Genomic DNA, 22,602 nt, shown 5'->3' with positions numbered 1-22,602 from the left:
CCCCCTCTTTCTCTTATCTCCCATGTATCACAAGGTTGGGAAATTTTTTTCTACTTGCTTGCAATACTAAACTTTATAAAAAGTCTTTGTAATAATAAAGAGAAAATTACGAATATGACACTTCTTTTTTTTTTTTTTTTTTTTTTTTTTTTTTTGAGTAACCTTCAATTAGAACACTTGCATATTGAAACAATTTTTTTCTTTTGCTCCTTTTTGTGGATTGAGAAACTAATTTTGGAAAATATAAATAAATAAATAAATAAATAAATAAAAATTAAATTACCTCCCCCTGCACCACCGTTGAAACCACCTCCTTCCATATCCACAAGAGCGCAATAAACCCCCTGCGGAAGGAGGGTGGCCGTTGTTGCTCCACCAACGAACCAGCCCGAACAGCCGCATATCCCCCACACTTTGCGTCGCCGTTTTACCCTTCCCCGAAACCCCCTCCAATTCCCCAACACAACCACCGAAACCCCAAGTTCGCAGCCATGGAAACCCTCACCGAAACCCCAAAATCGCAGCCACCATTACCCAAAATCGCAAATTCATGGAAGTCACGCTAATTCAGGGGCGGGTCAGTTGTTTTCGGGATTAAGGGAGGGGTTTCAAGTGAATTACGTGACGGTATGCCAGCCCGGAGTTCGTGGCTGGGGAATTGAGAGGAGAGAGAATGAAAAGGAGTTACGTTTGGGTGGATTTCGTGGTTGGGGTCAGATTTCATGCCTGGTGGCCGGAAATTGTGGCTAGTGGCTGAAATTCGTGGTTGGTGGTCGGGTTTCTTGGCTGGCCGGATTTCATGGCTAGTGGCTGGCCTCCGTGGTTGGTGGTTGGATTCAAGGCTTTTATGATTTTTTTTTTAATTTTGTTGTTTTTTATATTAAGTTTTTTTAACTAATTAACTTGCAACACGTGTCACTTTAATCTAAAAAAAAATTAACCCATTCAACCGGTAACCGGTATTTGGGATTGAAGAAAAAGAAAACCCTTAAAGTTCGGATTATTCCAGAATAATCCAAAGTTGGGATTATTCTAGGAAAATGCATGAAAATTGGGATTATTATTTCTAATTTTTCCAAATTCATATATATATATATATATATATATATATATATATATATATATATATGTATGGTTATGAATTTATTAACTAGAAAAATAATTCCTTGGCCATTCCCAAATGAAAAAATGGCCGTAACAATAGGATGGCCATTCCCAAATGAAAAAATGGCCATAACAATAGGAGGTGCATGAGGCTAAGAGACAGCGACACTTATATGAAGAGCAAAAAAGGAAGCATATAGTCCATCCTTTATACGAATTAGAGTTTCATGCTTCCCTTTCTCTAAAATAACTCCATTCTTGACCACCGCAATCACATCAGCATTCTTTATTGTAGACAACCTATGAGCAACAACAATAGTAGTACGGTTTACTTTGACTTGTTCCAATGCATCTTGTACTACTCTTTCAGATTCAGCATCAAGCGCACTTGTAGCTTCATCCAATAGAAGTATTTTCGGATTCTTTATTATGGCTCGTGCAATTGCAACTCTTTGTTTTTGGCCTCCTGATAGTTGTACCCCTCTTTTCCCAACAACAGTATCATAGCCCTAAACAATGTTTTTATTATATATTAGACTTTAATTGTTACTCCGTACTTTTCCTATCTCTATTTTGTTGATAGACTTAATTATTTAATAAAGTTATCCTTGACACACTGAAAATAGTATAATGCACCCAGGTGCACAATGTGCACCATGCACATGGTGCACCCGGAAAGAACATTAGACATATACAGTTTAAAGAACATAGGCGAAAAAAAGAACATACTAATGTTTGAAAAAGAACATATCTGTATTTAATAAAAGAACATGTTTGTTCGAAAAGAAAATATATTCTTGAAATTGATACAAAAATTTGGGATAGGTAGTCCGTAGTCGTAGGAATGTATGTAGATCGAAGAAGTCTATTAGAATTTTCCTTATGGTTAAGAAGTTTATTAGAATTTTCCTTAGTGCAAGATTAGCCCTAAGACTCTGGGTGACATCATCATTTTTTGATTTTGTGATCTTAAGACAATACTTTGTTTTTTTAAATGCATTTAAGAAGCTAAGTCTACGCGTAGGCTTGCCTCTTTTTTTAGTGGCGCCCTGTGAAAAGGTTGGTGCCCGGAAAAAGACAACAAAATTTGAAGTGGAGTCTTGAAAACTCAAGACTCAACTTAAGACTCAACTCTACACACTATACACCGTGTTTTTTCCTATATATACATCAAAACACAGTGTTTTGATAATAAAAAAACCTTTTTTTTTTATTTCTTAAATACATTAAAATCTATGTACATTTCTTAAAATTAAAAAAAAAAAGAATTCTATGTACGTTGTTTTAAAAAAACATATATGTACATTGTTTCCAAAAAATATTTATCGATATGTACATTGGTTTTAATTTTTTATATGCAAAATTCATTGTTTGTTCTATTTTATCTTAACTATGTACTTATCTTGTTGCAAAATTAAGAATACATACCAATCATAACAATTATCAATTTAAGTTATCTTGAATTTTTTTTATCCTACTTTTTTGTTATTGTTTGTTGGTTTTTAATTTTTATCATGTATGTACCTACTCATAATAAAATTACTCTATATATGTATTATTATAAAAGCTAAATATCCTATTGCTTTTGTTATCATTTATTTGTCTTCTTTGAAAGCCTACAAAAAAATATAAACAACGTACAATATTATAGCTTTCTTCAAAATATGGATGCTATTCAAAATTTTGATTTGCAATCGTTTATGAATTTGATTCAAAGCAGTAATAATCAAAATCTACCCTCACAACCAATGCAAAATTCTCAAAATACACAAGTCCAAAATTTAGCCAATTTTCTCCAAGCTTCATCCCAAATCCCTGAATTTTCTAGCCAACAAGGGTTGGATAATATTGAGGTACAAACTCCTCCTACGACTACTCAAGGTCGAAAAAGAAAATCGACTACTTGGACGATTAAAGATGATTGTCTCCTAGCTATTGCATGGTTACATAGTAGTACAAATAAAATCACCGGTAATTCGATCACAAAAATCGGATAATTATTGGATACAAGTGACGGATTTCTTCAATGAGAATAAAGAGAAGGATCAAGCTCCAAGGGAACCAAATCAGTAGTGCAAGCAACACTGGTGGATTATCAATGGAGCAGTGAATAAATTTGTTGGGTGCTATAGTCAATATGAAAATAAAAGTGGGTATGATGAGTCATTGAAAATTTCAGGCTATCCATGCTTAACATAATAAACAAAAGCGATAGAAAGAACCACCTTCGTTGCGTTCCAAGAATGTGAGCATCATCAAAAAGCCATGTGAGAACAAGAAAAATAAAAGAAACTACAAAAAAAGGAAAAGGGTTTGTAACTTCAAAACAAAAGAAAAGAAAAGGAAACTACAAAGGAACACTAAACTAAGATAACAAAGAGTTAAAAAGTAAGAAAAGAAAACTAAGTAACCAATTAAACTACAAGCTAACTAAAAGATACTTAGGCTTTGGATAAATGAAATTTGATGAGTTATGGAAAAAGGTTGGTGCGGTTTTGAGGGTATGAGGGAGATGGGGGACGAAGGTAGAAGAAGGAAATAAGGGGAAATGAAAGAAGAAAGAAAGAAAGGGAAGATAAGGGGCATCCGGGAAAGGGGTGCGGCCGCACACACCATATGTGCGCCCGCACCAGGTAGGTGTGCGGCTGCACAGATCACTAGTGCGCCTGCACATCCATGCTCCCTATTCTTCTCTTTTTTTTTCTTTGATGCTTGATGGCCTATTGGGTGCGTACATGAATCATGATGGTGATAAACACCAACATAGGCAGTAGCAAAATACATTATTAGTGAGCTCAAAGTTTGAGATTCATGAACTCACCACAAGAACTCACTAGGCATCAACTTCCTTCTACTTTTAAAGCACAAAATTCCCTATCTTACCTCACTAAAAGTCTTCCCCTTTTACCTCAATTTTCGAGTATAAAACATCAAAAACCGCAAAACACTTTCTCATTCCTCATGCTCACTTGATGAAATCCATTCCCAAGAGTCCAACCTATAAATCCAAGCAAGTAGAAAAGTGAAAGAAAAGAAACTAAAAGAAGGAAAAATAAGAAAATTCAAAATCAAAAAGAAAAATTAGAGATCTCCAGGTTGCCTCTCGGGAAGCGCTTGCTTATGGTCCTAAGCTCGACCCTTCCTCCAAATCATGGAGGGTCAAAGGACACCACCTTCTTCAAAGCGGCGGAAAGAGCAAACTTCTCTTTAACTTCTAGCAACTTCTCGTTGTTGCTTGATGAGATTTCATACAAAGACTTTTCAAATGCAAGCTTTTCTTTCCACAACTTCTTTCTCTTTCTCTTTTTCCTAGAAGCTCGTGCTCTTTTCTTTGCCTTGTTCTTCTTTGTAAATGGTTCCTCACCATCTAAACTCATTGAAACATCACCTTCATCTTGAGGATAGAGTTCAAACCAACAAGGATTGTCAATTTCCTCCTCGTCCATAAGCTTGGGAATCATCATTTTATCTTCACTAACCTTCTTGCAATCACAATTCAAAAGACATCATCATAATTCTCAAGAAAATCATTAGTTGAAGAATCAATCATGCATACATTATCAATGGAGCAAGGGGAATCAACACACATAATTCCTTTCACAAGAGACAAAGACTCATGCATTGGTTTCAAATCATAACTTTCCTCATTTTTACCCACTCTCAAGGTAATTCGACCTCCCTTAACATCTATCAAGGCTCCCGAGGTGGCTAAGAAAGGTCTTCCTAAGATGATAGGGATATGGTCATCTTCCGCAATCTCAAGTACAATGAAATCAACGGGAATGGTGAACTCTCCTATCTTGAGAGGAACATCCTCAACTCTCCCCTTTGGAAACTTAATAGACCGGTCGGCCAATTGAAGGGTCATGTTGGAAGGAAGGAGCTCACCTAGCTTAAGTTTCTTAAAAACGGAATAAGGCATGATGCTAACACTAGCACCAAGATCACAAAGAGCATTGTGGAACAATTTTCCTTTGATTTTGCAAGGTATGGAGAAATTTCCGGGATCTTTCAACGTTTGGGGTATGTCATTATGAATAAAGGCATTAAAACACTCCCCTAAATTCACCGGTTCCACCAAATTGCAATCTCTCTTTTTACCGCTCAAAATTTCCTTAAGAAACTTAGCATAGTTTGGCATTTGTTCTACCACATCGGTAAAAGGAAGAGTAAGATGAAGTTGCTTAAGCATCTCGATGAATTTTCAAAATTGCTCATCCAATATATGCCTATTATGATTTTGGGGGTAAGGAAGTCTAGGTTTGTAAACCTCCTCTTGCTTCCGCTCTTTCTCCTTAGGCTTATCATTGGAATCCTCACTCATCTTGCTAGGCTCTTCATTCTTATTCCCTTCACTCGAATCATCCTCCTTTTCACTCTCCTTACTCTTCATAGGAACACTCTCCTTAAGGACTTTACCACTCCTAGTGGCCATAGCACACATCGGTTCCCTAGAGTCAACTTCTTGTGAGGGTAAAGAAGATGGACTAGCAAAATCTCTCAAAGGGTTGGCTAGTTGAACAATTTGGTTCTCAAGCATCTTTCCATGAGTAAATAGGACCTCAAACATTTTATTACAAGACAATGTGAATTCATTCAACATCTTGGATTGATCCATCATGAAATTTTCTAGCCTATTCAATTGGGATTGTTGAGTAAAGAAATCATCACCTTGGCTTTGAATCTTTGGAGTAATTTGGGGTGGGGTATCTCTTTGAACATCATTTTGAAAATCTCCCCTACCTTGATTACTCCAATTACCCTTACCATGATTTTGGCCGCAATTTTGATTGTGGTTACCATAACCTTGGTTATGATCCCCATATTCTTGGCCATGGCTTTGATCATTACAACAAAAGTTATTATGGTTACCACAAAACTCTTGGGTCACATGGTTACCATAACCACTATTTTGGTTATAATTATCATAGCTCTCATGATTGTGATAATTCCTATTCCCAACACTCTTTTGAACATTAAATCTAGGTCCAAAATCATTATTATCATCACAATTCACATGCACATTCTCATATCCATCATATCTATCATAAGGAACATTTGGGCAATTAGAAGCAATATGATCATTTTTTCCACATAAATCACAAACCAAGCATTCACTTATCATGCAACAAGAAGAAGAATTAGAGTTAAGATAAGAAGGTGTACCTTTCCCCTTAATTTGGGAGGGAAGAATCGGAGCTTGCGAAGGTGGCTTCTCAAGCTTTGATTTGAGTGATACAACCTCTTTTCCTAAATCCGCAATTAAAGTGGTCAAGTCATTAATGGCATTGAGTTGTTCGATTGAGCACCCCTTTCTAGCTGGCTCTCTCTCCACTTCTTGCCAATTCATATAATGTCGCACCACTTCATCTATTGCATCCACCACTTATTGTGCCTCCGGCTCCGGCATCTAAGCTTGCTCTTCCATGAGAACTCAACCCACCATAGAATATTTGTATAATTTGATAGGTTGGAATTCCGTGGTGAGGGCATTCCCTTTGGTAATCCTTGTATCTCTCCCATGCTTCATAGAGACTCTCACTAGACCCTTGTTTGACATTTTGGATCAAAGTCCTTGATTCCGCCGTCTTCTTTTGTGGGAAAAAGCGAGATAAGAAAGCCTTTGTGACTTCATCCCACGTCCTAAGGGACCTTGGATTTACCTCCTTGTCCAACCACTCTAAAGCTCTTCCAATGAGAGAGAAGGGAAACAACTTGAGCCTTATATTATATACTCTTGAGCAAGTCCGGCTACCATGATTGTATTACAATACTTCTCAAAATCCTTGAGATGGTTGAGAGGATTTTCACTTTTTGTACCACCATATTGTTTCCTCTCAATCAAGGTGATCATAGCCGGTTTGATTTCAAAATCACCATCCGGGATCAATAATATTCCCGCTCTCATACTTGTAAGCGCCCGGAGTGCCAAACTCCTTCAATGTCACTCTATGAGCTTCTCCCATGTTCACTTGCACACAATCTCAAACGAAATTATTAGTAGCACGGCTACAAGTGTAGCCTAAAAGAAAATCTTTTTGTATTTTTCAAATAAAATGGAATAGACTCAACAACAATACACAATCAAAACACCACTCACCGGTAACGACGCCATTTTGACGGGCGACGAAACAGTAGGTCGTTGGGCTACCTTCCCCACCCAATCAAACAATATTTGTAAACTCAACTAACCCCTATATGAGTATAGTAGTAAGTCAAGGTCGAACCCAAGGGAATGGTAATTGAAAGTCTATTGCCTAACGCTAAGCTATTCCGAAGTCTAGAGCGGGGTAATAAGCTAGGACTAGAGCTAGAGCTAATGATGCAAATGAACTTGCATGAAATCAAAGGTAATAGGCATTAGGGCTAGGATCCACATTTCACTACACTAAAAACTAGATTAGAGATCGCAAAATATAGAACGGTTACCAAAGGTAGGCGTTCTACATAAGAATATAGAACGTGTTTATATAAGAGGCGTTTTGTAAATTAATACATAAGGAACGGTTAACATAGTTGACCGTTCTCTATTTATTTTCACTCAAATATTAAAAAATAATAATTAATTATTAAAGATGATATAGAACGGTCATCTTGACAACCGTTTTGTATTGTATTAATTAATTTTTTTTTTTTTTAAATTAAGAGGAAAAAAATTAAGGAGTAATAATTTACCCAAATTCATTTTCACTTACACATTCACGCTGAAAACCATTTAAAAAAAAAGTATTGTATTGTTAACCCTAGCACGACTGCCGCTCCATCCTCTTTCTTTACTCTTTAACTTTTCAACTGCCGCTCTATTCTTTCACTCTCATCCCTTCCACAGATTTCCTTTTCTCTTCTCCTTAGATCTAGTTTAGAGTTCCTTCCTCCATCAATTTGACCCTAACTGATTTGTCATTAATAAGGAAAGAGAAGCTTCAACCTTAGAGATGCTTGACAACGACGACGACCACGATTTATAATTATAAGCAATTCCTTTTGAATAATTTCAAAGCTACATCAACAAAACGAAGTCAATAAGATCCAATTTCAAGGTAAATCATTCCTCTTTTATTTCGTTTAATTTTGTTTCAATTTAGTTTGTAGGTCTTGTTATTATCGTTGTATCCCAGTTTTTATGATGGCGATTTTTATTGTTTTATTTTCCTTGATTCTTAATTAGATCTTAATTTTGATGCTATTTTGAAAATATATTTCTCACAATCTTAAGAGTTATAAATTTTGCTTGATTTATTTTTTTTCATTGTCTGTTGTTCGATTTGGAAGAATTTTTAGTCTAGGAGATTTGTTTAATTGCAGGACATGCATATCTTGTGAATTCGAAATTTACATGTTAATTTCATGTTAATGCAGATTATTCATAAAGAAGATCAAGTACTGCATACAAGTATATGCTTTGTTGTCGGTCGATCAGCATCATTGAAAAAAAAGAGACCCTTGTAGCAAACTTTTTTTTATTTGATACTACGTATCTTGTTATTCCTTTTTCATTTGCAATTGAGTTGTATGAAAATATTATCAATTTTAATAATAAGTTTTGAGTACTTGGTGGCTAGTATTTTCATCTCACTTCTACGTATTTACTTTGAGTAAGTTTTTCAATTTGCAATTAGCTGCCTAATATATCTCGCAAATGATTTTTTTTTAATAAAAAAAAGGAGGAATAGAGAACTGTTGGCATACCAAACCGTTCTCTTTGGTATAGCAAAACAAAACGGTTAAGTATTATTATGACCGTTGTTTTATCCTTCATTATTTTCTAATTTTAGGCAAGGAATAGAGGACGGTGATCACACACAACCGTTCTCTATAATTGAGTATACAAAACGCCTATTCGAACCGTTCTTTATGCTTTATACATCGCTTAGCAGAAGAACGGTCCTGAGACGTTCTATATATAAAGCCTATTTAAATAGTTCTCTAAACCATTTTTTGTAGTAGTGTTTGTAATAGAGAGGGATAATTAGGGAGGTCAAATCAACTAAGTCAATCGATGTGAGGGAAGATCAAACATGCATCCAAAAGAGCATATCAAGCTATTCTCCTAGAGGTCTAACTAGCGTCAACTACGATAAACTCTAGCTAGGAAACATCACAAGATACCTCAATCGTTAAAATGCAAGTCACAAATCAATGGTCCGTATCAATGTGAACTTACAATGCAATCTAGTGCAACAATCAAAGATGGCCAAACTTTAATTAATCACACACATGCACATGAATCATCAACCTAGTTTAATCACATCATCAACTCCATTAATTATCCCCAATTACTCTAATCCATTACTCATACATGCTTCACCATTGCCCTAGCAAGTAAACTACTCACTAGCCATAGAAATTAAGATCAAACAACACTAATCAACAATTTCATCATCAACATATTAGAAATCAAAAGATCAATGCAAAAATCAATTGAACTTCAATCAAACTTCAAACAATCAACAATCATATGAAAAACAAATGAAATCAACGAAAATCAAACTTATATTGAAATCAAAGATGAGTAATCCTTACAAACTTGATCAAAGATCAACTACAATGAAGAAATCTTTAATCATCAACAATACACCATGAATTTCTCTCTCTTAAATCTTGAGTTTCTCTCTCTAAAAATCTAATTAAAAACTAAGCAAATAAAATCTAATGTAAAACTTGTCCAAAAATAGATGGAAATAACTATATATACAAGGGAGAAGTCGGTTATGACGTCCAAAAATAGACCCACGCCGGTGCGGTCGCACGTAGGAGAGAGAAAGGGGCGCACGGGCACAAACCCATGTGGGTGCGGCCGCACGCGCTGGTGTGCGGGCGCCACTTGTGCGGCCGCACATCAGCCCTGTGTGCCCGCACCTATATGGATATAATCCCCTCCCTTCTTCATCTTAGCTCATCCGGTGCACACGACCTTTGGTGATGGTGATGAGGAACGAAGTAGGTAGCAAGTTTATGGCCATTTTGGTGGGCACAAGGCATAAATGGTGTCCACACCGCTTGTGTGCACCGGTCTTGAAACTTGCTCTTCTAGTTCCTCTTGACTTGAAGCTCAATGCACTAGCATAAGGCATCAAAAGCAATGATAACCGTTGAAGGGAAGCTCGGGAATCTTTGGACGATCGATCATAACCTACAAACAAAAGAAAAGAAGCAAATAATAGAGAAAAACAACAAATAAACGAGAAAATGCACAAAAAAAAGAAACTAACTACGAAAAGCACAAAATGAAGAAATAAAGAACAAAACTAAAGAAAACTAAAGAAAAGAGCTATAAAATGAAATGAAATTAATCCAAAAAGAGATCAAATGAGTGCCATAAATGTCACTAATCAGTAGTAGCGTCATTGGCAACCATCAAGCTCTGGATCAGCTCCTTCCTTTTCAACTCTACTGCTTTAATTGCAAGTTTAGACATATAATTGGCATATTCAGCAGAGTTGAGGTTTTGTTTGGCCCTCTTCTTGGCATCGTTTACCTCTTCTTTTTTTTTCTTGAAGGGTACCCGGAGCCCGTCCACCCTCAGCATCACCTGTAAAAGGTCAGCCGGAAAAGTTAAGCACTTAGAAAAAATCAAAGAAAAGAAAAGAAACTAAGTGTTAAGTTGAGATCAACTCACCTCTGCCAGCTGACCCATGATCTGGTCAAAGTCCACCTCCTGCCGGCCAGGGAAAGAGTTCTCTGACTGGGTGAGGGTCCTCACCATCCATTTGGCAAAGCCCGCCATGTTAGGGGGCCCAGAAGTAACTTCTGCACCAAAAGAAGTACTTGTGAGAGACTAACAGCGTATTTGACATTCATTCTTTGTCGGCTGCTAACTGACCCCCCCGGAAGGGTCGACCTTTGTCTTGACTCTAATGAAGTCAAGTGGCCAAGGAATCTCAACGTTCATCTTACCTTTGGCTTGGGGCTTTGCCGTCTCCTCCCTAGTCGCTGCACCACCACATGTAGCCTTGAGTGGCTCGCCACTCTTCGATGCCTCAGAGGCATCTGACTATTTTTTCCCACTTAGCTCTGAGCTTTCTCTCAGAGACTTCAGAGCGGAGGGGGTCTTCCCTCCGGTTGTGGGGCGCTCCTTAGCAGAGGAGGCGGAGATGGAAGGATTCCTTTTTGCGGCTTTTGCAGCCGGTGTTTTCACTTGATCTTCTCCAAGCCTCTTAAGGACCTTGCTTATGAAGCGGGGGAGGATGTTGGCAGAAGTCTGCAAAGATAAAGAGAAAATTAAGTCACCAGTCGGTGAGAAAACTTAAAGAAAATTGAAATAAGACAATGTAAGGCAGGCGGTCTTAACCCGCCCTCACTAGTAGAAAAAGGCAAAAAAGCACCGCTCAATGGTCACCGGTTTTCAAAAACCGGTGGGAAAAAATAGGGGGAAAATGAGCGGCATTTTGAGGGATTAGTATTGCCACCGGTTCAAACTGAACCGGATGGGAAAATATTAATCCCACCGATTTTGAACTGGTGGCTTTGTTACAAAAAAAAAGCGCTCATATGAATAGGCCAAAACCCTAGCTTCTCATGCATCGCCTCCCTCCTCCTATCTTCTCTCTCTGTCTCTCTCTCTCTCTCTCTCTTCTGTCTCCTCTGCTTCTCTCTCATTCTCAACAACCATTATCTCCGCCGCCTTCTCTCTCTCAACTGCTTCTCTCTCGTTCTCTCTCTTACCTTAATTAGGGCTCATTGATGTCAGGGCTCAGTTGCAAAATCGAAAATCTCCCCTAAAACCATAAAACTCCGGCGAACGCTCAACAATGGCGGACGGAGGCGGCATGGAAATCTCTCTCGACAAACTCCCTATCAAACACCTCGAAATCATTGAAGAATCCGGCGCTGAACACTTCTCATCGACATTATCTCTCCTCCATCTTTACAATAGCTTAATTTGACCTAATTTTTTCTGTAATTTTTGGTGATTTTGATTTGAAGTTGTGGAATATTTTCAGCGAAATTGAATACGAACAGAAAATGGTGAACTTGATTGAGACTTCGCTTGGGAATTGAAGAGAGATGCGAAGAAGCAGAAGAAAACGAAGGAATCATCAGCGCCCTCACATTGCAAGGGGTGATTGAGAATTTGAGATTGGCTCATCAAGAGCTCTATGTTATCATTGATCTAATTAACACTGTAAGCTCCTTTCACTACGAATTACACTGTTTTTTTTTTTTGTTTTTTTTTTTTTTTTGTACAAACAGTGATTTTATTTAATCATATACTTATTTTTTTTCTGTATATCTTCTTATTCTGAGCTGAAATTGGGGTTTTACCTGTGAATTTTGAATTTTGCGCCAAAAAAATACTTCGTAGTAGTGAATTGATTCAAAATTGAGGTTTTATGAAGTTAAATGAAGTATGAATGCTGAATTTTGTAATTGGGAGTGTTTTGGTATTTAGAGTGTGAAGTATGTTTATTAAGATGCAAAATTGATGGTGTATGTGAAGTATAAATGATTAAAATTTAGAATTGTGAATGTTTTTTATGCGAAGTCGGTTGATTAAGATACAAAACAAGGTTCAATAACCTCTTTCTAGTCTATAATTTGGTCACGCTTCAAGAGGTAACTAGCACTATTCCAAGCTTTATAATTCTCTCTATTATAGATTATTATATACTCGCATAATTAATACTTTTTTTTACCAGTAATATAAACTTCTGAAGCCTCTGCTGTCTCAAGCCAAATTAATTTGGCTTCTGAGATTATTAGGCCATTGCCCCCCTCATGTTTCTTTAGTGTCTATGATAATGATGAAATCAGTGGTTAAAGTTATTCCATGTCCGCACAGGGTTTCAATAGCTCTATTCAGGTTCTGATATATTATCTATATATTTTTATTAGTTGGACTAAAGAGGAATCAGACAGCTTTCTTATGAAAAGATTTTCCCTTATGGGTTGTCCATGACTCCACGCCAAGTTTCTCTAGAGAAGGTTTTGATCTTAAGATGTCCATTTAACGGGTCCAAATTGTTGATTGATCTTAGATTTTATTCATGCTTTTTCATAGGTTCCTAAGGGCCATCTTTCTGTAGAATTGAACTCTAGGTACTAGTTGGATACTGGGTTATCATCCTTATCTAAATAGGTAGAGCACATAACAAGTGCCTCTATATCCCCCAGTCATATGCTGAAGGTGGAGGTTCCACTTGTTATTATAGAAACTCTTCTTCCTTTAAGGTTGGTCTCACCTTTAATCTTGCTTCTTATTGAATTTGGACTATGTTAGTTTTCAATTTTTCATAACAAAATTTATCCAAAACCTAGCTAATTCTATTATTCTGGGTTATCAATAATCATCAAGACTTGCAGATTGCAATGCTTGTTAAATTTTGGCTAGTGCCTTGTAATTTAATTTATTTATTTTTGGTTCCATTTTCGGGGAAGGGAGAGATTAGTAGATGAAATTTTTTTTCGGATGTCCTCAAGCAAAACCTGAGTGAAGTCTTAACATCGTTTTTCTTGCACTCTGATTTCCAATGAGATAGGCCAAGGCCAGGGTAGGATGAATATGGTACAATCTTTACTTAAGTATATCTAATCCTCAATGGTGGCTAGCATGAATTTATGATGTTACGAGTACAATTATTATGACCAATTTGCGCTGCTTCACCATTCTGTTTTTCTTGTGATGCATTTGCTTTTATTTGTATTTTGTACCTTATACTTTTGATTGATGGTCTATCTCTTTATAGAGGGGACAACTACAAATGGGAATTTCCTTCTTCTATTCAAAACTGGCGCTTTCAGAGCAAGACCTCCTGTTCATCCTGTGATCCTAAAATATACATATCAAAGATTAAGTCCTGCCTGGGATTCGATATCTGGAATGAGTTTTATGTTTTTCATTTTTTCATTGTTTGATTGAAAATATATAATGAAACTCATAATAGGATCTATTATCTGCAGGTACGGCATGTAGTTTTTCTCCTGTGTCAATTTGTGAACTATATGGAGGTGATGAAGTTGCCTATTGATTACCCTTCGAAAGAAGAGAAAGATTATCCCAAATTATATGCCAGTAATGTACGGAAGTTGATGGCTGATGAGGTATGGTTTCCCTTTGACTACTAATGCAGCTTAGTACTTTTGTTCATTTGGCATGACTCAATTGGAATTTATTCTAAGTTTCTGCTTGATTTGATGGTGTATGTGAAGTATAAATGATTAAATTTTATAATTGTGAATGTTTTTGATGCGAAGTCGGTTGATTAAGATGCAAAACAAGGTTATGTCCTAGTTGATTTTGGCTTTCAAATAACTGTGTTTATTACCTTAATTTTGATTAAGGTGAATTATTTGGCATTTGAGTACGTGTGAGTTGTGACTATATATATCAGCACTTTGTTGGAACCTTTTTACCGTTGGCTTCTGGGATAGGGTGGTTGTCCTGAATAATGCTTTAATTTATTTATATGCTAATCAGGAATATTTCAGCTTGTTATTCCATTTTTTCCAAATAACTTATTTGGGGCAAGCTTCATCTTGTAAGTTGTAACTTGTCTTATCAAAAGTGCTGATTGGAAAAATTTGGCTAATTGTGCATGTTGAAGCTAATGATGCAGTTATCGTGGCTCATATGAATAGGCCAAAACCATTGCCAGATGAAGCCTTGTCCGACCTTGCAATATCTGCTGCAAATAAGCTGCAGTGTTTTCTGGAATCGTCATTGTTAGTCTTTTTGTATCTTTCACCTTACTCTACTAATACCCCATTAGTGTGTATGTTACTGCAACTTAACTCTTTTTCCCTGCTTAAAATAAAATGATGTGTCATAATAGTTTTATCTTGAGGTCTAAACTTGCAGTTTACATGAACATTTTCTCTTAGTTGCTTTTGGAATAAATTTTACTTCGAGTGTTTGATTGGTTCAGTATGGTTGAATTTGCTTTTTGTTGGAAATATTCTGTGGTGCTAATTTTTAGGGGTCAAAATCAAATTAGTTTTCTGATAATTTGACTTTAGATGATGATATTTTTGTATTCTGCTATTGTGATTGATTCTTTGTTATTATGCATTATTATTGATGCTGCTGCGATGTGCCTATGTGGTGTGATTGTGAGATTTAATTATTTCAAAATATAAGGGCTAGTAATACCTCCAATAGACCAATGAAATTGCAGCATAAGTGCTCCTTCAATGGCTCAAGCCGCCTGCAAATTTTCTAAATTGTGGGTGGCCTGGCAAGGCTGCAGCTACTGCTGCCCTGCCGAGGCTGCTGCTGAAGGGTGGCCTGGCAAGGCTGCAGCTGTTGCTGCCCTGCGGAGGCTGCTGCTGCTGCAGGTGGCGTGCAAGGCAGCAACTACTACCCTGCCATGCTGAGGCTGTTGTGTAGTTGATGGCTAATATGAGGGCTAAAAATAGTGGAGCCCTTGATTTTTTTTTCCTTCCCTTTTGGTATATGTTGGTGGATTGATTGTTAAAATATGTTGCAAGTTTTGTATAATCTTAATTACTTATTGTTGATCATTCAATACTTGCATAGAGTTTAAAGCACGGCACAAATCAGAGAACCTAAGCCAGTGGCGGGGCTTCGAACGCTGCATTTCTGTTCTGTACTGCTGCTTCGGAGGAATTGGAGCTACTGCTGTCTAGTAATTGTGATGCTGCTGCTCTGCTGGTGATTGTATGTAGGAAGTTGCTCTTGTTATAGTGAATATATCCAATGTATTTTTTTTCTTTGTTTTTTGCAAGTGTAAAATTAAAGTTTATCAATGAAATTATCAGTTTCAAGTATATTATGTATATATATAACAGTAAATTGTAACATTACAACATTTTTTTTATGCAAATATGTAAGTTTATATATATGTTAGTGTTTATTTATCAATTTAAGTGAAAAAATGCAAAATAAATAATTTTTTTTATTTTTTTTGGCCATTATTAGCACCGGTTTTGAACAAGAACTGGTGCCAATAACCCCTTTAAAAAAAGCAGGAAGGGTTATTGCCACCGGTTATATATTGCCACCGGTTAACCGGTGGCAGTGCTTGTTCTTGCCACCGAACCGGTGGCTTTTTATTGGAGTATTGCCACCCCCAAATGCCCAGCGAATCAAAACTGGTGGCATATGGGGGTTTTGAACCGGTGGCTAAATGCATTTTTCTATTCTTGCCTTTTTGTTTTCCCTAGCCTCAACGGCTGCCTTCTTCGCTAGAATTTGCTTCTTGCAGAGCTGGGCGACAGACTTAGCCTGAGTCTTCTCAGCGTCCATCATTCTTCTAGCTTCGTCTACAAAAGGCAAAAAGAAAGTTAGGATATAACAATTGAAAGAATTGAAGTACATAAACACAGTCGGCAAATGCCGGATGAATGAGTATTTCTACCCTTGGGAAACATTGGGCTCAACCCACAGGCGGACAAAAAGGCTTCGTCCTTAAAGAAGTCCGGGTGGGGGATTGTAGACACCCATTTGTGTCTCCCCAATACCAAACCCAGTGATGAATACCTTTCACGCCGAACCATAATCGAATGAGGTGAAAGTGTGAAAAGTCAAGTGTTGCAGTTTAGTTTTTTTTATTAAATTCTCTCCCTCTGTTTTGAAAACAACCTTTATTTTATTAAAAATAGTCAATCCAGTTTAGTTTGGTCCGTATTAAGGGTCCGATAATAGTGTAGTTAGATGGGGCTCGCAAAGACCTTTCCAACAATATATTGTAAGTCCAATTCCGATTAATATTGAGGAAATTATGGCCAAAATACTAAAATGGGCCCGTTTTATTCTTTACATACGGCCCAATGATCTAGAAGAGGGCCCAATGTTAATTAATAATCCTAAAGTTATTAGGATTAATTGTAATTTTCTAGAAGTTAATTATAATTATCCCAATTAAAGTTAGGGAAGGAAGACAAAGATAGCTACACATAACTCTTCTATAATAGGACACACAGTCTCTATCAACCCTTATTCTTGCAACTACCTGGTACGGAGTGGAAGAACAAAGGTTCAATGAAGATTCGCCACCTAACTAAAGCCCTTCTTCCTAGCCTTTTGCAAGGTATCCCTTTGAGTGGGCAAAGAAGTGTCATCTCTGGCTTTACATAACCTTTCTCAACTATCTCCCAAGCATCTTGTGATCCTAGCAAGGCTCTAATTGCCCAATTCTCACCATTCTATTTTGTAAGTCTAGGAAATTGAAACGGAACCAAACCATTCGCCATTCCATATTCACCAGGAAATTTGACTCCAGATGGACGCCAAGTACGCTTTCGCGAAGGTATTGGTGGAGCTTGCGTAATGTAGTAGTAGTTAAGGCTACATTGAAGTCTTTCTTTTCTAGAAGGTTCTATTAAATTCTAATAGAGTTAGGATTAAAAATGATGAATTTTTATTTGGAATAAAATATTATTATTATTTTTTTTTTTATTATTTTATTATTTTAATTATGTGATTTTAGCTTCCCTACGGATTCCATAGATCAAATTTGATTAAAGATCGGATTCTGCGTGGAAAGCGCGTGAAAGCCAGGTTGTCGCCAAACGACAAGTCTGTCGCCTCGCGACAGAGTGAATTTCTGGCGACAGCGTGTAGTTTTATTCCTTATCAAATTCTTTGATTTCTGGACTATTTTTCTTATAAATAGGGTCCTCGACCTCCGTTTTCGATCATCAACTCTCATCAAGGTTTACTTGATATTCTTCTCTCTCTTTCTAAACCAACCCTTTTAAACACAATACCGCATACACAAGACTTAGAAACATCTAGCCAAATTCGTAGTTGCCTTCGCCCTAGACGTGCAAGGTTTATAATTTTCTGAGGGTTTGGTCCCAAATCTAGTTTAAACCTTATTTATCTTATTTCTTTAGTTTAATTTTTTATTATTTTCATTGAAGTTTACTAATTTGTGTATTTTGTTATTAGAAAGAGGTACGGGGCTTCAAGTAAGTAGATTAGCTTATTATTTTGTTGTAATGTAGAAAGCATGTTTATATTGTTTTAATTCCTAGTATCATGTTAGGATATTATTTATTGCTTTCCAGAATCATGTTTAGGTTGCCTTTTACTCTTTTCTAATAGCATGTTAGTACCATGTTAGGTTTAAAGCTTTGATCTTTGATGTTTAGTGACATGCTAGGATTTGTTATTAATCTTGTTAGTATCATGCCTAGGATATTGCTATTATATTAAGCTTTATTATTAATATGATTTTGATTATTATTATGATTATTTATTTTTATTATGTTGCTTGATATTATTTATTATTATTATTGCCTAATCACGCCTTTTGTGCATGTTAAAAGTGAATTTGTACTTGAAATCACGCTGAATAAGATAATTAATAATTTGATTTAGGCCAATATGATTTTAATTCAAGTGATCGCCAATAATAGTTTTGTTTGTGCATTAATATTCAACCAACATAGATTAAACAGGTTTAGGATAACCTAATGTTTGCTTGTTAGCCAAAAAGTGCACATGAATACGAGTAGAATAAAGTAGAGGCCTATTTTATAGGGCGGGTCCTTTCATTTGTAGATTGGATTCGTACCCTCATCCTCGAACCCTATTTGGTTCAAGACCTTTTGGAGTTGACGATCTCATGGATGCTTAAGGGGTGTAACCTTCACCTCGTGATTGGTTTACATGTTCCTAAAACTTGTTGGCAAATCTTTTGCTCTCTTTTCTTTCCCTTTGGACGCCACCATAATTAAATGTATGACCTCAGTGGGGTTCAAGCTTGGGATTATAACGCTTGAAATATTCCCTACAGGGATCCAGTTCCTTGGCACCACTATGTGAGACCCATCCCCCAAGGGCTCAGTCGTGGTTTTGAAAAACTCCGGCTCCATTATTTGCTCCCTGTCCTCGGTAGACAGCGCAGGGAGTTCGCATTTTTTGCCCAGAAGCGCTGGCTCCTTGTTATATCGGCGGAGTATTTTGCTATGCCTCAAGGTGGGGGAGGAGATCAAGTAAAACTTCTCCTTCCACCCACCCCACTTGGACACTTTGTCCAAGTACATCAGAAATTCTGGGAGCGTGGACAGAGTGTACCACGCCCCATACTCGCCTGGGGCCTTGCTCAAGTAGTGCATATGAGCGAAAGCGGTAAAGCTGGGCTCAATATCTTGAAACTCGCAGGCGGCGATGTAGCTCAGGATGTTGACCCAAGAGTTTGGGGTCAGTTGCCAAACCCCCAAATCGTACACTTTCAATATTTTTCTTATTCCTCGGTGAAGGGGGAACCGGAGGCCGGCTTCTATTACCGCCTCATAGCAGACAAAGTAGTTGTCTGCATTCTCTTTTGTATCGTCCCACGCCATCACTGCGTTAGCAGGCGGGACGATAATATCCCATCCCTTTCCAGTGGGTAAATCCCTATTTATAGAAGAGTGAAGCGGGGGCATCCCCGTCACCCCTCCGTTAAAACTAGCTGTTTTTACTGTTCTCCCCTCCTAGGCGGACACGTGTCATAGGGGCCACAAGGCCTGCCACGTGACCCCTGTGAGGGGCAAATGTTTGGGATATTTTTACCCTTGACACTTGGACTAATGATGGAATGCCACGTATCAGAGGCTGGCAAGTCATCCCTGACCATTCCCCAGCTGACACGTGACACTCTTAGATACCTCCTCTGAATTTGTGGCCTTCAAAGACCCAATTCCCCAAAATCCACTATATTGAGGCGCATCCCACCTTACCTAGGTCAGAATGAACTAGGGGAGGGAACTTTTCCCAATGACCCTATACATAGGGAGATATTTTTACCCATTTTGGAGACATCTACAATCATTTATTACACCTTTTTTCTCTCACATCAGAGAATATCTGAGCTTGGAATCCAAGCAGAACCCCACCTAAATTTCCGCACTTTTTACTCCTCTTCAAGTTACTAACTTGACCGTTGGAGGCGGAGCTCCACCATCCGGAGTCTCCGTTGTTTTGCAAGTACAGCCCCAGCCAGACCAATCTTTGTGACGTAACTCTCCCGAGGGATAAAAACACCCAAAACACCTGGAGTGCCACGTGTTAGGCTGGGATTGGTCCATTTTGGACTGACCCTTAGGTCACACGTGTCACCTTCTTATTGGATCACGTGGCAGGGGTAAAATTACCCTAAACGAGGCCTTCCAAAGGGAGGTTTGATAGGTACCTGTACATACATATCAAGGGGCATAAGAGACATTTCAAATGGAATTTATTCATCTCTCTCCTCCTTTTTCTCACCCCCATGTGCTGGATTTAAGTGTACTGCTGGGTGATTAATAGTATTACTAGATGATCAAATAGTATCATTGAACATTTAGTGATTCAATGTTACTAACTACGTGTAGAAATAGTATCACTACACAGTCAAAGATATTATATGAGCTTTCAGTGGTATATTTAAAACTGGGCCAACGTGCCCATCTCTCTCCTCCTTTCTCTCACCCCCATGTGTTTTACAATACTTTTCAATATTTTAAGGTTTGATATGTATTTGCAAATACATATCAAACCTACATTAGTACTTCCTCACCCTAAACAATTTACATCTTAGGTTATCAAATGTCTCTATTCACACTCCAAAAACTCAAGATATTCCTACTTTTTAAAGTTGTTTCTTTAGTTATGCTTACAAGTACATGGACATTTTTGTATTTTTTTTCCTCTTTTTTTCACACTGCCAAAATATTGTGCTCAACCAATATGATGCAATCTTAAAAGAACAAAGGTAGAGTTTAATTGAAATCAAATAAATATAAATATTGGTAAATTTATCTATCAACCAAAGTGATATTTCAAATAGTGCAACTGCATAAAAGATCAAAAGAAGTAAATAACAATTAAAACTCTATTTGTCTCTAATTTTTTGCACTAAACTTTTCAATTAAATACAAAAACTTATATTAGTAAAATAAAAAAAATACAAAATAATTAAATGAATCGAATAAGATCTTACAAAAAAAAAAACGTTTTTGACCCAAATATTGCCAAAAAAAATAAGATTACTCCATACATTATAATCAATGACAATTTGTGGTCTCTTATAAAAAAAAAAAAAAAAAAAGAAAAAAAAAAGAAAATTTGTGGTCAGAAATTTAGACCCAAATACTGCCAATAATAGAGGGGCAAAACTTTAGACCAATACGAATAGGGGTGAAAGTTCGGTTTTCGGTTTGGTTTTTTGCCCAAACCGAAACCGAACCACCATAATTCGATTTCTTGATTTTTTAAACCACACCGCACCACTTTAGCTTTGAAATCGAACCAAACCAAACCACCTAAATTTCGGTTTTCTTAAAAAAACTTGAACCACACCGAATTTTCATATCAAACATCATAAACATCAAATTTTGCAAAAAAATCCAAACCAAAACACACCAATTAAAACCAAACCAAATAAAACGAAACCAAACCCATTTATAAGTACATAATTAAACAAGTTTTAACCCAGATCCGCAAACATTCCTAGACATAATTACTATAATATCGAATTGCTATAAATTCAAAAAATTTGAGATAAAACCCTAATTTCATTGAACTAAAAATTGGAATAAAAATCACCGAAATATCAGAAAAAATTGGACAAAAATTAGTAGAAAAAAAAACAGAAACCAAATTAAAAGATAGAAAAAGAGGACAAACCTCACATTTCACCGAAAAAACGTCGAATTTGGGTTTTTAATGGTCAAATTCGACCATGATATGAAAACTCTAGATCTAGAGTTTTCATAGTCGAATTTGACATGAAAAACCTTTAGTTGATGGTGTTCGAAATCAAAACCTTTAATTTAGTTGATGGTGTTCGTTAATGGTGAAGCGAATTCGAATTTTATTAATCAAAAGCTCGATGTTTTCGTTAATGGTGGCGAGGAGAGACAAGAAAAACGAAAAGAAAAGAGGAGAATGAGACAATGAAAGCGAAGAAGAGGAGAGAGAACGAGAATTTGGGCGAAATCCGGAAAAGAGGAGAAGAGGAAAGGAGAGAGAAAGGGTGGAAAGAGAGAGAGGGAGGCTGAGAGTGATTAGGGTTTTCCTATTTTTCATTATACTAGGGCATCCTACGCGCGCGATGCGCGCGGAGGGGCTAGCTCTTGCAGAGAATTTGTATTGGCATGTATTTATACCATTGGTTTGGGTGGTAGACCTGGTAATTTTAATACATAGTTACGTACACTATCTGGTTTATGTGTCTATGTGGTGAATTTGTAGAATAGTATAAGAAAGCCTCCAAAATCTTTTAAGACAATTATTTTTTAAAACCCTAAAAAGTTTGATAGTGTTTTTTCAAAACTATTATTAAATAATATTTAATTGATTTGCATCCCTTCATATTTTAAGCGCTGAGTGTTAGTTTAGAACTCTTAATTGATGTGCATGTTTCTATAATACTTAGGGCCTGTTCTCATTGACAGAACTCAGCTGAACTGAACTGAACTCAGCTGAACTGAATATTTTATAAGAGAAGGAAATTAGGAGCTGAACTGAACTAAACTGAACTGAACTGAGCTAACTGAACTGAACTGAATTTCAACATATGAGAACAGGACCTTAGTGTAATAATTTTAGCATGTTTTATTCAAATG

General features: G+C 36.9%; 1 long non-coding RNA gene, 1 other non-coding gene and 1 pseudogene across 2 annotated transcripts; 2 read left to right on the top strand and 1 right to left on the bottom strand.

The window, feature by feature from the left end:
• Positions 1 to 1,256: 1,256 nt before the first annotated feature.
• On the bottom strand, positions 1,257 to 7,219 carry LOC145603985 (ABC transporter B family member 21 pseudogene; annotated as a pseudogene).
• Positions 6,580 to 6,685, top strand: LOC145606353 (small nucleolar RNA R71). The gene has a single exon (XR_014105253.1). It is a non-coding gene; the product is annotated as a small nucleolar RNA R71 (small nucleolar RNA).
• Positions 7,220 to 11,611: 4,392 nt separating the features above from the next.
• Positions 11,612 to 15,903, top strand: LOC145605203 (uncharacterized). The gene is made up of 4 exons (XR_014105012.1): positions 11,612 to 12,229; positions 13,791 to 14,145; positions 14,649 to 14,766; positions 15,581 to 15,903. It is a non-coding gene; the product is annotated as an uncharacterized LOC145605203 (long non-coding RNA).
• Positions 15,904 to 22,602: the final 6,699 nt, after the last annotated feature.

This window comes from Chenopodium album, chromosome 22, assembly GCF_948465745.1.
Source record: "Chenopodium album chromosome 22, dcCheAlbu1.1, whole genome shotgun sequence".
Classification (NCBI taxonomy): Eukaryota; Viridiplantae; Streptophyta; class Magnoliopsida; order Caryophyllales; family Amaranthaceae; genus Chenopodium; species Chenopodium album.
This window is presented reverse-complemented; position numbering and strand designations above follow the sequence as displayed.